Source organism: Rhinoderma darwinii, chromosome 1 (genome assembly GCF_050947455.1).
Source record: "Rhinoderma darwinii isolate aRhiDar2 chromosome 1, aRhiDar2.hap1, whole genome shotgun sequence".
NCBI classification, from domain to species: Eukaryota; Metazoa; Chordata; class Amphibia; order Anura; family Rhinodermatidae; genus Rhinoderma; species Rhinoderma darwinii.
This window is the reverse complement of record NC_134687.1, coordinates 568634596-568647589: the sequence shown is the minus strand read 5'-3', so window position 1 is coordinate 568647589 and position 12994 is coordinate 568634596.

The following is a 12994-nucleotide window of genomic DNA, read 5'->3' as shown; positions in this document are numbered from 1 at the left end:
AAGAACAAGGATTTATGCTGCAGATGGGATGGCCTCTGTTGAGCACTGATGACAATGTCATTGAAGTTATTTGAGATTATCTAGAGAAAAAAATAAACATGTCAAATAGAGAACGACAGCAGACTATTTTCTTAAAAAGTCTATGTAGGTCAAAGTTTCCACCACGTGAGCCCTTTTAGCCCATCTGATTGTCCAAGGTTAAAATTATGGCACACCAAAACTTGTTTCCTCTAATTGGATGATTGCCAAATTATTTAGTGGTATATCAACAAATATTAACTTTTATTTGTTGGGACATTTTATGCACTCCCTAACATACATCCCTGTTAATGAATTTGTTTTCACTTTAAAGGGATTGTGTTGGCAGCAAAACATGATTTTTTTTTTTTTAGTTAAACAATTAGTGTATAGGTGATTAAACATTGTTCTATTTTTTTATTTTTTTTTCACGAGTCAGGAAATATTATAAATTGGATTCAATTGGATTCTAATTTATAATATTTCCCATTGCTGGTCACTAGATGGAGCCATTCCCAAAATTGCAGCATTGCATGTGGTAAAGCAACCACATTGCTTTATGCTGCAAAATTGGGTAAAAAGCCCTCGCTCTAGTGAGCTCTCAGCATCCCCCCCCCCTCCTTTATCCTGGCTAGTGCCGGGATAAACGAGGGGATTGAACGGTCTAACCTCCTACACTGTGTGTCGCCATTTTTTGAGCTAACCCACAGTGTAGTAGGTTTACATACAGTAGTAAACACACACAAACACGAACATACATAGAAATCTCTTACCTGCTCCTGCCGCCGCGGCTCCCTCCGGCCCGTCCGCTCCGTCTGCTGCCGCTGGTCCAAGTGCACAAGTCCGGAAGCCGCGACCGGAAGTAGTAATCTTACTGTCCGGCCGCGACTTCCGGTCCACAGGAAAATGGCGCCGGACGGCGCGCATTTCAAATTGGACTGTGTGGGAGCGGCGCATGCGCCGTTCCCACACAGACGGCGTACATTGAAGTGGATGGAACGGGGCCCCGTTCGCAGTCCCTATGGGACTGTGGCTGCCGTATTCCATGTCTGTATGTGTCGTTAATCGACACATACAGAAATGGAAAAAAAAATGGCAGCCCCCATAGGGAAGAAAAAGTGTAAAAATAAGAAAAAGTAACACACAAACACACAAATTAATCCAAACGTTTTTAATAAAGAACTAACATCTTTAACATATTAAAAAAAAAATTGTGGTAACACTGTTCCTTTAAATGGAGTCTGTCACCACTTTTGCCACCTGCTTAACTGCTAACACCGCTAGATAGATGAAGAGGACACCAGTTTGATCATACCTATGTTGGTGCTCGTACTGTACGCAACACTAGGAAAATTTCGTTTTTACCCTCACATGTCGTATGCTTATCAGATGCAAAGTGTCGAGCTTCTCCGCTGGACACCCTTCCCAACCCCTCCCCTATGTTTTTGAGTGACTCTCTAGTAGTCTCCAGCATCATAATGTGCTATCCACTGGAGCTTTCACTCAAGAGCAAAGAGGAGAGGTTGGGGGAGGGATTACAGTGGAGGAGACGGACACTTAACTCTGCATTAGCATGTGGCACGTGAGGATTAAAATTTAATTTTTCTAGTTTTGCTTGCAGTATGATCACCAACGTAGGTATGATAAAACTTATATCCTCTTCATCTGTCTAGCGGTGTTATCGCTACTATCATGATGGAAAACTGTGACAACATCCAATAGCGAGAAAATATCCAGTGTTCATTAACACATCCCTATAAAACAAGCTGCACTATTTCAACTCACGCAGGGGTCTTTGTTAAACATGTGGTTAACTGTAAAGTGCATGTATTTATAGGGCTATTAATAACATTATATCCAACAACAGCATTAGATTGTCATGACCCCACCCATTAAGTGACATCATTAATCAGCAACAAGTGCAATCATCATTAGACATTATCAAAAGTATCCACGTAATAAGTTTTCTATCATCTGAATTTCATTAGTCCGAATTAGGGATTTTTTGGCCATCGTGAATTTTGCATCCTAAAGTCCATTTTGGATGATTGGTGAGTGCTGCTAGCAACCGCTGTATTTTATGCCTTTACTATTATACAAACTTTGCCTGCTTGATCACTGAGGAAGGGAGTGGTTGGAATACAAAGAGATTGTAAATTACTAACTGTAGTTGAGGGTATCTATGCAGTTGCAAAAGTATTTCTAGGCACCTCCTTGAAGTACTACAACTATAAAGCAGATGAGGGTATTTTGATCTGCATCTTGTGGGAACATCTGCTTCTGCGCATTCAATAATTCTGACATATAGTCCAGGAGTAACTGAGCAGATCATGGTTTGGAAACTCTGGTATGACCCAGCACTCTTTCTCCTACACTATAGCGAGATCCCCCTCTTGAAGATACTGCAATTATGGGGAGATTCTGCAAAACAACTTGTTTCAGTATAAGGCTTGGGAACAATTTATGATTTTAGCATGACAATGATTCCAAGCACAAGGCCAATGGCAAACTGGAGAGGTCCAAACAGCTAAAAGGGCCATGTTAAAGTCCAGATCTCAATTCTATCACGGGAAACCAGCCAACTTGAACAACCTGGAGCAAGTCTGCCCGGAAAAATGGAGGAAAGTCACTCCCACACAGTGTGCAAAGATGGCAGAAACTTACCCCAACTGTTATTGCAGCAATAAGGTGATTCTACCAAGAACTAGTCTGAAAACGTTTTCAAGATACTGGGAGTGTACAGTATATTGGCACTGTATACTGTAAATATATTTTTATAGATGAAGTTAAATAGAAAAAATGTGCCAATGTCTCATAGCCAAGCATATAGAACAAAATTAGCTTGACTTGGAAAGTAACTGCAATCCCAGCCACAGCCGCTACGGAAGTGTACGGCACTGTGCCTGTAAATTAGGAGAAGGCTGCAGTGACGAACGATATGGCCCCATCAATCAGCTGGGCGGCTGGGGTGCCGTGAGTTGGATCCCCATTGATCTTATATTGATGAACCATCCTAAGGATAGGCAATCAATATAAACGTCTTAGAAAACCCATTTAAGGCTAGGTTTACATCTCGTTTTTACTGTACGTCTGATGTGCACGTTTTGACATGAAAAAACTGTGTCAAAACGTGTACCACAGCGTGTGTATTGATTTCTATGGTCAGGACGGATGCCCTAATGGTGAAGTTTGTGCATACGTTTCGTGTGCTTACGTTCTATCCTTTTTTTCCATTTCCTGAAAAGCGTAATCTACTACGCTTTTCAGTACTTTTCTAAAACGTATACCACACATATATGTTTTTATTTGTATTGAAGTCAATGGCAACGTATGGACAACGTATGCAATATTAACCACTAAGTTTGCATATGTAAAACGTATATGTTTTTGTCACCATTTATGGGAAATCTTGACTTTGATCTTGAAGTTTTATTTAGTTCCAGAACAAAAAACGTATACGTTTTTAGAAGTAAGAACGGACACAAACGTATAAAAACGTATACTACAAAGAAAGTAAGCGTGAGTTACAAATGCATACGTTTTTGTAACTTTAAAAACTTATACGTCGTCATATACCACAAATGTGTGCACAAAACGAGATGTGAACGTAGCCTAACATTAACTAATAAGTGACAGCATGCTAAAATCAGCTTGTCTGTGACTTTGTTATGCTGCCATTAGACAGGGCAGCATAAATATCTAAATGATCCGCTTTAATTGTATATGGACAAAGGAGTAACTCAACAAATATGAGTTTCTTTGTCTTTCCTTAGTGCTGTGTCCTGGCTGCTCCCTGGTAGCTATAAACGTACCAGGGTTGTTCCCTGGCCGGACAACACCACTGGCTGATTGTATTTGCACATTAACTGATTGTTAGGAACACTCATATGATAAAGGAAGGAGTGTTTATATTTTCCTAATTTAGCATGATAGGTTAGGTTATGTTCACACTAACGTCATGGCTTCCATTTATAATGGAGCCATGACCGCTGCGACATACCGTTTTTTCAACATATCCGGATGGGCAATGAAGGACCCCATTGACTTTAAAGCTTGAGCCAGATAGAGCTCCCAGACGCTCATGTGAACAAAGCCTTGCAGTGCTTTTTTTACAGAGAAGAAAACGGAGTATAAAGCCATGTGTAAATAAATAAATATATATATATATATATATATATATATATATATATATACACATACACACAATATATATATATATATATATATATATATATATATATATATATATATATATATATATATATATATATATAAATATAACATTTTTATTAATCACAGAAATGGGACAAACATTTAAAAGAAGTACATGATGAATTAGAAGACTCTTTAAAGTTACAGATTATAGCATGAGATCAGACTTTCCATGTATTGATGAAAATACAGTACAGATTATAGTCCTTAAAATAAGGATATATGGAATGGGTGGTATATGGCTCAGCAGATGGCTATCCCCACATGTAAAAAAAAACATCAAGTTATGGACCAATGGTCCTGGGAAGAAATATACTGAGAGCCACGTTAGTGAAAGAATAAAATGGACCTTACCCATATCAAAAGTCATGGAAGCCTGGATAACATGTATAGGACCCCAACGCATGTTTCGCGGTGTGAGCTTCCTCAGGGCGTGCATGACAGTGCTTTGTAGAACTGTTCACCTCCTTGAAGGTTTTCCTGTTTTATTACATTACAGTCTCTGTAAATAAAATGTATTTTAAAATTTGTATTTATGTAATAAACCCAACAAAATGGTCAAAATTGTTACATTATGAAAAAAAAACAACATAACTAAGCAACATACAGACCAAGGAGCTCTCCAAACAGGTCAGAGACAAAGTTGTGGAGAAGTATAGATCAGGGTTGGATTATAAAAAATATCCCAAACATCGAACATCCCATGCAGCACCATTAAATCCATTATAATAAAATGCAAAGAATACCTCACAACTACAAACCTGACAAGAGAAGGCCGCCCACCAAAACTCACAGACCAGCCAAAAAGGGCACTAATCCAAAATTCAACTAAGACACCAACTATAACTCTGAAACAGCTCCAAAGAACCACAATGAAGATGGAAGTATCTGTCCATAGGACCATTAGAGGCTGTACCTTCCAGAGTGCGGCTTTATGAAAAAGAGTGGTCAGGAAAAGCCATCGCTTAAAAGGAAAACATAAGGAAGCACGTTTTGAGATTGCCAAACAACATGTGGCAGACTCCCCAAACACATGGAAGAAGGTTCTATGGTCAGATGAGACTAAAATTTAACTTTTTGGCCATCACGATAAACGCTATGTCTGGCGCCAACCCAACACTTCCCATCACCCTAAGGCCTTATTCACCCAGCTGTGTTCGGTCCGTGAGATATGGACCATATGTTGGCCATATTTCCCGGACTGAACACAGTTCAGGGAGCTGTACTCCTAGCATCATAGTCATCCACTGCCTCCCTGCGTGACTACTTTCCTGTATTGAGAACATGATTACAGTATGGGACAGTATTTCCACGGGGTGGCAGGGACACCTAGAATCATACATAACTATGATGCTAGGAGTACGGATTGCTGGACAGTGTTCGGTCCAGGAAATACGTATCTCACGGACCGGACACGGCCGTGTGAATAAGACCTAATAACACCATTCCCACAGTGAAGCATGGGGGTGGCAGCATCATGCTGTGGAGATGCTTTTCATCATCCAGGACTGCAAAACTGGTCAGTACTGAAGGAAACATGGATGGCAGTAAATACAGGTAAACTCTTGAGGAAAACCTGTTTCAGTGTGCCAGAGATTTGAGACAGAGGTTCACCTTCCAGCAGGACAATGAACCTAAACATACTGGTGAAGCTACACTGGATGGTTTAAGAGGAAACATTTACATGTCTTGGAATGGACGAGTCAAAGACCAGACCTCAATCCAATTGAGAATCTGTGGCATGACTTGAAGACGGCTATACACCAATGCAATTCATCTAACTTATAGTAGTTGGAGCAATTTTCCCTGGAAGAATCTGCAAAAATCCCAGTGTATAGATGTGCTTAGCTAATAACTACACTTTTAGCATTTAAATTTTAGTCAAAAGGATGTATGTATGTATATATATATATATATATATATATATATATATATATATATATATATATATATATATACACAGTGAAGGAAATAAGTATTTGATCCCTTGCTGATTTTGTTAGCTTGCCCACTGTCAAAGACATGAACAGTCTAGAATTTTTAGGATAGGTTAATTTTACCAGTGAGAGATAGATTATATTTAAAAAAAAACAGAAAATCACATAGTCAAAATTATATATATTTATTTGCATTGTGCACAGAGAAATAAGTATTTGATCCCTTTGGCAAACAGGACTTAAAACTTGGTGGCAAAACCCTTGTTGGCAAGCACAGCAGTCAGACGTTTTTTGTAGTTGATGATGAGGTTTGCACACATGTTAGATGGAATTTTGGCCCACGCCTCTTTGCAGATCATCTGTAAATCATTACGATTTCGAGGCTGTCGCTTGGCAACTCGGATCTTCAGCTCCCTCCATAAGTTTTCGATGGGATTAAGGTCTGGAGACTGGCTAGGCCACTCCATGACCTTAATGTACTTCTTTTTGAGCCACTCCTTTGTTGCCTTGGCTGTATGTTTCGGGTCATTGTCGTGCTGGAAGACCCAGCCACGAGCCATTTTTAATGTCCTGGTGGAGGGAAGGAGGTTGTCACTCGGGATTTGACGGTACATGGCTCCATCCATTCTCCCATTGATGCGGTGAAGTAGTCCTGTGCCCTTAGCAGAGAAACACCCCCAAAACATAATGTTTCCACCTCCATGCTTGACAGTGGGGACGGTGTTCTTTGGGTCATAGGCAGCATTTCTCTTCCTCCAAACATGGCGAGTTGAGTTAAAGCCAAAAAGCTCAATTTTAGTCTCATCTGACCACAGCACCTTCTCCTAATCACTCTCAGAATCATCCAGATGTTCATTTGCAAACTTCAGACGGGCCTGTACATGTGCCTTCTTGAGCAGGGGGGCCTTGCGGGCACTGCAGGATTTTAATCCATTACGGTGTAATGCGTTACCAATGGTTTTCTTGGTGACTGTGGTCCCAGCTGCCTTGAGATCATTAACAAGTTCCCCCCGTGTAGTTTTCGGCTGAGCTCTCACCTTCCTCAGGATCAAGGATACCCCACAAGGTGAGATTTTGCATGGAGCCCCAGATCGATGTCGATTGACAGTCATTTTGTATGTCTTCCATTTTCTTACTATTGCACCAACAGTTGTCTCCTTCTCACCCAGTGTCTTACTTATGGTTTTGTAGCCCATTCCAGCCTTGTGCAGGTCTATGATCTTGTCCCTGACATCCTTAGAAAGCTCTTTGGTCTTGCCCATGTTGTAGAGGTTAGCGTCAGACTGATTAATTGAGTCTGTGGACAGGAGTCTTTTATACAGGTGACCATTTAAGACAGCTGTCTTTAATGCAGGCACCGAGTTGATTTGGAGCGTGTAACTGGTCTGGAGGAGGCTGAACTCTTAATGGTTGGTAGGGGATCAAATACTTATTTCTCTGTGCACAATGCAAATAAATATATATAATTTTGACTATGTGATTTTCTTTGTTTTTTTTTATATATATATATAATCTATCTCTCACTGGTAAAATTAACCTAGCCTAAAAATTCTAGACTGCTCATGTCTTTGACAGTGGGCAAACTTACAAAATCAGCAAAGGGATCAAATACTTATTTCCTTTACTGTATATATATATATATATATATATATATATATATATATATATATATATATATATATATATATACACACACACGAACTAGTATATATATTGTCGAAAGAATACCATATATATAGTATTCTTCTGACAGAGCCTGTAGGGCAGAGAAGTAACTTGAAGCTCCTGTGCCCTAATGCAAAATCTGTAACAGAGCACTCGCCTCATGTGCCATTTATAATACTGATGTCTCCATTTATAATACTTATGGGCACCAGGGCTCAGCAGTGACTGCTGACTTGTCACGTTGGGTAAGTAGACCTACTGGGCCGTACCGCCTTAACGGTATGGCAGCTGGCCAACAGGACACAGTCTATAGTTCGTATAGGTGTACCAGTGGTAGCTCAGACAGTAGCAAGACAGGCTCGGCTGGGACTAGGCAGCAGGCAGGCACCAAGCATTGTGCAGCAGGACAGGCGTGGTACTCAGCACAGCACGACTCCAACTCAATATGGCACTTGGACCAGGATAGCACGGGATACAGGTTACAGGTAGCATGAACGTGAAACACTGGGAACTGGAAAACACTTAGGAGACCATTTGCAAAGACAGACTAGTCTAACGACAACAAAGCTCAGGCAATGCAGGGAGGGGCAGAGCCCTTCTTATAGTTCAGGGTGATCTGGGAGCAATCAGCTCAATCTCACACGTGTGCACTCTGGCTCCTTAAGGCTGGACTGAGCTCGCGGGCACCCCCTAGTGGTGGCTACGGAACAGGACGGCCGCATGTGCAGACATCTCTGGAGAGAAGGCCGTCGACAGGATGGGAGGAGTTTGTGGTCAGCGACAACGGACGTTACAGTATCCCCCCTCTTACGCCAAGTTGCTTGCGGTCTAGTGTGAAGTTTCCACAGTCAGTGATGGTTTGGAGAGCCATGTCATCTGCTGGTGTTGGTCCACTGTGTTATATCGAGTCCAGAGTAACGCAGCCATCTAGCAGGAAATTTTAGAGCACTTCATGCTTCCCTCTGAAGCTGACAAGCTTAATGGAGATGCTGATTTCATTTTCCAGCAGGACTTGGCACCTGCCCACACTGCCAAAATGACCAATACCTGGTTTAATAACCACAATATTACTGTGCTTGATTGGCCAGCAAACTCGCCTGACCTAAACCCCATAGAGAATCCATGCGGTATTGTCAAGAGGGAGATGAGAGACACCAGACTCAACAATGCAGACAAGCTGAAGGCCGCTAGCAAAGCAACCCTCCTCTTGGGAGTAGAGCGAGAGAGAAACTTCTTAATGAGGGTAGGAGCATTGAGATTCTCCTCTGGCTCCCAGGACCTCTCTTCTGGACAAAACCCCCTCCAATCTGCTAAATAAAAGGTTCTTCCTCTTACTTTTTTGGCATCCAGGATCTCCTTAACCTCAAAAGTATCTGATGAACCGCTGGGAATCACTGCAGGACTAGGAATCTTGGGGTAGCGGTTCAGGACCACAGGTTTCAGAAGGGAGACATGGAAAGAGTTGGGGATCTTGAGGGTAGGAGGCAGCCGAAACTTGTAGGACACAGGATTGATTTGTTGCAAAATCTCGACGCGTCCGAGGAACCTGGGATCAAACTTGTACGATGGCACCCTCAGCCGGATATTCTTAGAGGACAGCCAGACCTAAGTGCCTGGAAGAAACTGGTTAGGCTCTCGTCTTCTTGTGTCTGCCTTTCTTTTCATGCGGTTGACCGCCAGCGGAATAGAAGATCGAGTCTGCTGCCAGATTTGTAGAAAGTCCCTGAATGTAGAGTCAGCAGCAGGTACCTGGGACATAGTGGAAACAGGGAGTGGTATTCGTGGGTGTTAGCCGTAGACAATGAAGAATGGGCTGGAGGCGGTAGACTCACTAGTGTGGTTGTTGTAGGAGAACTCAGCCCAAGGAAGCAACTGCACCCAGTCATCATGTTGCCTGGAGATAAAGTGTCGTAGATAGTTCTCCATTATCTGATTTATTCTCTCGACTTGACCATTGGACTGGGGATGGTAGGCTGAGGAAAAGTCCAACTTCACACCGAGGAGTCCGCAGACGGCTCTCCAGAACTTTGAGGTGAACTGAACCCACCGATCCGACACAATATGCAGAGGCAAACCGTGCAGACGTAATATGTGTTGGATGAAGAGATTGGAAAGTCGGGAAGCAGAAGGTAGGTCGGTCAGTGGAACAAAATTAGCCATCTTGGAGAATCGGTCCACCACCACCCAGATCGTACTGCAACCAGCAGAAAGAGGCAGGTCCGTGACCATAGCAAGTCCATAGCAATATGTTGCCAGGGGGCATCGGGCACAGGCAGCGGCTGGATCAGGCCAGCCGGTTTGGAGTGGGCAACTTTATCTGCTCCGCACACCGTACAGGAGGAGACAAAGTCTGTGATGTCTTTGGGCAGCGTGGGCCACCAGAACTGACGAGCAATCAGGTCTCGGGTCTCACGGGCACCCGCGTGACCTGCCAGTTTGGAACTGTGTCCTCAGCGGAGGATTCTTCTTCTGTCTGCCGGACGAACAAAAGTCTTCCCCGGGGGAATGTCTCTAACTTGCAGAGGGTTGACAGGGATGATGCAGGATGGATTAATGATATTCTGTGGAGACTCCATAGTATCCTTGAACGACCTGGACAAGGCATTGGCCCTCACATTCATGACGGCCGGACGGTAGTGGAGCTCAAACTGGAACCGGGCAAAGAACAGCGACCACCTGGCCTGACGAGGATTCAGTCGTTGGGCCGTTTGGAGATAGGTGAGGTTCTTGTGGTCCGTAAATATCAAGATGGAATGAACTGCTCCCTCTAGTAGATGGCTCCACTCCTCCGGAGCCAATTTGATGGCCAGTAACTCATGATTCCCAATCGAGTAGTTGCGTTCTGCGGAAGAGAAGAGTTTAGAGTAATAGCCACATACCATAGTCTTGCCCTTGGAACCTCTCTGAAACAGGAGTGCACCAGCACCGACAGATGAGTCGTCCACCTCCAACGAGAACTGTCGAGATACATCTGGATGATGGAGGATAGAGGCTGACGTGAAGGCAATCTTTAGGCTATTAAATGCGGATTCCGCCTCAGGAGTCCACACCTTGGCGTTCATGCCTTTCTTGGTGAGGGTAGAGATAGGAGATGTCAGTGAAGAGAAGTTTGGAATGAACTGTCTGTAGAAATGAGCGAATCCCAGGAAGCGCTGTATGGACCTCAAGCCTTGAGGGCGTGGCCAATCCAGGACGGCCTTTACCTTCTCAGGATCCATCTTGAGGCCTTGATTCGAGATGATGTAGCCCAGGAAGGGTAGAGCATCTTTCTAAAACACGCACTTCTCCAACTTGGCGTACAGGCGATTCTCCCTTAACCGCAGCATAACTTGATGGACATGTCTCTGGTGAGTCATTGGATCTGGAGAAAAAAAATCAAGATGTCATCAAGATAGACCACAACACAAACATAGAGGAGGTCATGGAAGATGTCATCCTGGAAGACCACGGGAGCATTACACAGGCCGAAGGGCATTACTAGATATTCATAGTGTCCATCACGGGTGTTAAATGTCGTCTTCTATCCGTCACCCCGGGGAATCCGGATTAGGTTGTAAACCCCACGCAGGTCTAGCTTCAAAAAAATCTTGGCTCCTCGTATACGATCAAACAGTTCAGAAATCAATGGCAACGGAAATCTATTTTTTACCGTGATCTGGTTGAGACCCCGGTAGTCAATACAGGGACGCAGAGAACCATCCTTTTTCTTGACAAAAATGAAGTACCCAGCTCCTGACGGGGAGGAAGACTTCCTCATGAAGCCGCTCTCCAAGTTCTCCTTAACATAGGCGGACATGGACTGAGTCTCTGGGAAGAAGAGAGGATATACCCCACCACGGGGAAGGGATGCACCAGGAATCAGCTCGATAGGACAGTCATACGCCCGGTGTCGGGGCAGTATCTCCGCCTCTTTCTTGCTGAAGACATCAGAGAACGCAAAATAATGACAAGGCAATCCTGCCAAGGACTGAGGCAGAGGAGGCTGAGCTGGATGAATATGTACCAGGCAGCGGTTGAGACACTCGGGACCCCACTGGAGAACCTCTCCAGAATTCCAGTCCAGGACTGGGGCATGTAGTCAGAGCCAGGGTAGGCCCTGCAGCACAGGGTTGATGGCCTTAGCCAGGACAAAGAACAAGAGGAGCTCGGATTGGAGGGGTCCCACTGGGAGCCTCAGTGGCTTGGTCACAGCTACAACCGGGTCCGGCAGAGGTAGTCCATTCACAGATGCAACCATCAAAGGCCTCCAGAGGAGTTGTGGGCAACTGGAGAAGAGCCACCAGGTCTCTCCGAAGTTAGCTGCGGATCCAGAGTCCAGATAAGCAGCGACCCGGTGCGTTCTCTCGCCGAACATTATGGTCACGGGAATAAACAATTTATAAAAAAGACCCTCTTCACCCAGGGTCGACTCTCCAACCAACCCTAGGCTCTGGGGCTTTTGGGGTCACAGACGCACAAGATGGCCTCCGAGGCAGCAATACAGACAGAGTGCCGAAGTGCGTCTGGGATGTCTCTCCAGGGTAGACAGCTTGAGATGGTCCATCTTCAAAAACTCCTTTGGAGGAACAGCTTATGAGGACACCAGGGGTTGCTGCAAAGTAGGAACCGGGCTAGGGAGTCCTCCCTTGGAACCGTTTTTGGATCCTTATATCAATCTGGGCGGCCAGAAAGATTAGGTCATCCAGGGTAGACGGCAGATCTCGGGCGGCAAGTTCGTCCTTAATTTCAGGAGACAGTCCCTGCCAGAATGTAGCCACCAGGGCCTCATTGTTCCATAACAATTCTCCCGCCAGGGTGCGGAAGTGGATGGCGTACACGCCCATGTAAGGGTCTCCCTGGCGTAGGTTCAGCAACGAGGTGGCTGCAGACGAGACTCGTCCAGGCTCCTCAAACACAGTGAGAAATATCCATAGGAACCCCTGGAAGTCTCTGGTCCTTGTCTTTCCCAGATAGGGTTCGCCCATGCAAGGGCCCTGTCAGTGAGGAGAGAGACGATGAAAGCGACCCTTGCGCCATCAGTTGAAAATGCACTTGCATACAGGCTAAAGTGGATCTGGCACTGGTTCAAAAATCCACGGCAGGTCTTCGCATCTCCATCATAGCGGTGAGGTAGCGGCAAAGAAAAATCGGGGATCAGCACTGCCAGGAGCTGGTCAGAGGAT